Source organism: Aythya fuligula, chromosome 1 (genome assembly GCF_009819795.1).
Source record: "Aythya fuligula isolate bAytFul2 chromosome 1, bAytFul2.pri, whole genome shotgun sequence".
NCBI lineage: Eukaryota > Metazoa > Chordata > Aves > Anseriformes > Anatidae > Aythya > Aythya fuligula.
The window spans coordinates 85,522,430-85,525,635 of record NC_045559.1 but is presented as its reverse complement, the minus strand read 5'-3'; positions in this window follow the sequence as shown (position 1 = coordinate 85,525,635).

Here is a 3,206-nt window from a genome sequence, read left to right as displayed (position 1 = left end):
GGGGGAGCCCTGGGAGTGCAGCGGAGGGCAGGCAAAGGTCTCTCTCCTTCTCCCTTTGGAAAGAGAAGGAGGCCGAGGGCTCCAGGGGAAGTTTGAACCGAGTTTCTCTTTCTGCTGCCTTCCTAGTGTTCAGTCCAAACTCTGCAAGGCAGTTGGGAAGCAGCAAACTTTGCTGTCCTGGGCTCACAACAAAGACAGACAGGAGAAGCTGTCAGGCCAAGCCCTGGATACCTTACATAGCTGTGTCCGGCTCCCGTGTCATTAGGAACTCCATTTTTAGGAAGCAGTTGTTTCAGGCTAAAAATAAACCCTGCAATGAATAAAAAGGACAGATATGACACCATTGAGGGACTTGCTGGCACTCTGCATCATCTGAGAGCGAGGGAGTGAGTGAGAGGGAGTGCGGGAGGGAGTGGAGGATGCCAATGCTGGGAGAACAGAGGCAGGTTTTGGGAAGGGACGGTCTTCATTTATACAGAGAGCCGGGGCACGATCCATCCTACCAGGGCTTAGCAAAAATAGAAGACACCGACTGCGTTTTGCAACAAGGGTGTCTCTCTTTGTAACCACTTGGGCATCACAGTGATTAGGATGCGGATAGCAGAGCTCGGATTAAACCATTTCAGAGGTTCATCAGCACCACAAGAGGAAAAGCCACGTTTCCCTGGCGGCAAAGGAGGTGAGCACTAAGTGGGACTCCTTCCTCCTGCTGCCTGGGGCATGCACCCAAGCTGCTTGCTGGAATTCAAGCTCTAAGTGCTTCCTCCACTTGTGAGGTACCAAGAGATCTGCCAGCCCTGGGACCTGCCTCTCACAGCTGTAACCCTAAAGCAGAGGGAAGCTCGCCTTGCCACCTCCCATGCCCGCAGCAGCTGCCAAGTTCCAGACGTTGCTGGCAAGTGGATGAAGCGTGATCACACTAAGGGGGATGAAGGGCAAGAGCCAGGCTGGTGCCTTGGGGCAGGAGGAAAGGACTTCCTCAAGGTGATGAGCAGATGTCACCATCACATTCCAGCCTCTGGGGACCTGCCTGTTGTCCCCGAGGGTTTTTCCATGCAGCTTTGCTGCATTTCCCAGCAAGTGAGATGGGAAAGCATGACTGCTTCCCTGTTCCTGATCTGGTGGCACAGCCTTTCACCTCTTCCCCTCCTCTGAGCGGGGTGTCACCACCACCCCATGACTGGCAGCGACAGGGATGGGGAGGCAGGCCAGCTGGCTGCCAGCCAGCCCCACCAGCGGGGTGACGCTGATCTGCTGGGGAAGGTATTTGGAGGAGCTGGCAAAGAAGAGTCTGACAGCGGGCACGGGTCTCCCCCGTGCCAAAGTGATGTGCAGACACATGGCCTCACCAGGCCTCCTCCTTGCGTGTGGCTCCATTATGACCTAGCTCCATCCACGCCCGTGAGGAGGTGACGTCCCTCCTTGGTGTAGGCAGCTCTCACTCCAACCAGCTGGTCCCATTTAACTGTATGGCTGGGGTATTTCAGAGTTTGTTTGGGGCAAAACGTGAACACTACCTAGCAGTTATACCTCTCTTCTGGGTGACACAGGAACATGAGTCCCCCACAGATGTCACTTTCAACTTCCACAAACCATGGGCAGAAACTCTGTAGGCAGCAGTTTTGAAGCCTGTCATATTTCCAAAACCTCTTAATTTCTGGTCTTGCATTTTCAGGAGTTTAGCATTTGTTTGCAACTTGATGCCCTGATGATGAAACCTAAGCAATCCAGGTAGAATCCAGAGCAAGACAGCCTCTGAAATTCACTCCCCACTGAGCCATTCTTCGGGGACAGTCATTTTCAGAGGGAGATGTGACAAACCTGAATAAATCTGATTGCTTTTAGTGGAAGATGCAAGATTCATGTCACAGTGGGTGACAATGGATAGGCTTTTGCTGAACATTTGGGCTGTGAAGCATGGAACCAGGCTTGTGGGATGATCAGGCCCACACCACATTGTTCGGCTGCCTTTGAAGGACTCCATGCATTTGGAGTGCAGGAATAGGCTGCCGTTGCCATCAGAGTGTGTTTTAAAGCAGGCACACATCAGATAGTGCTGTAAAAATGAAATGTTCACAGCTACTTCAAAATCAGTTTCCCGGGCTCTTGCCCTCCTTTTATTTTTGTAGATCTACAGCAATTGCTCCACTTTCATATTACTTAGGCTATTTTTGACACACTTTCCCTCTAGCCTGAATAACTTTTTCATTTGCCTAAAAATAGATGCAATCTAATTTTCTTTTTTTCCTCTTTTTTTTTTTTTTTTTCCCTGTCAAAAAGGATCAAATGGCTTTTTTATTGACAAAAAGGTGTTGCCTTGCTAGCCCCAGAATCATCTATTCTGTCTGTCTGTGGCATAAGTTTCAAAGGTCTGTGTCTGCTGGGCTTCACCTCTGCCTTGAGGGCACTTCCTCCAGCTGAACAACATGGTCCTGGTCATTGGAGAGTCCATCTCTTGGTCTCTCTGCTCAGATACTCAGTGGGACTGTTAGTGTTAGATCCAGTGGGTATCTACAGTGTTGATTTTTTTTTTTCAGTTGTAGCTGCATCCACTTGAAATTTGGGATATCTTGTTCACTAAGTCAGAAGTGAGTTAAATGCCCATACACTTCCCAGGAGGCAGAATTTTTGTGTTTGACTTGGAAAGAGATGAACCTGTGAAGACAGTCAGGATAAATTCCTCAAAATCTGAACAACTGTCTCAATCATCTGAATTTCTTACTTCCAATAAGTGGAATTCTAGTCAAAGCAGATGTTCTCCTGGTAGCCCTGCCAATACAGATCTGCAATTCTAGATTCACATCTTTTGGGATGTTCAAGACAGGGGTTCAGTGATTGGGCATTCTGGGGCAGAAAAGAAAAAGCACATGGTGTAGACCTTGTAGATTTGGACAACACGGGTTTTGTTAGATGTCCTGTTTCTACTGGACGTAACGTTTCTCTGTGTGCCAAATCCTCCCCTGTAGGACAGCAGTAGTAGCAGCTGGGGAGCCAGCAGGAGGGGCACAACCAGCCCCACTGTGAAATCTTGGATTTTGCACTCAGAGGATCACTGCAAATACTTTGTGCTGTCTTTCTGCATAACGTAAGGTCTTTCTGATGCCATTTAGCTGCCCATGGGTGCAACACATTTGTTTCTGTGCCCAGTACCATGCAAGGGAATGACATAGTCAGCACTGTGTCCTGGGACGCCTGCCCTCCAGCTC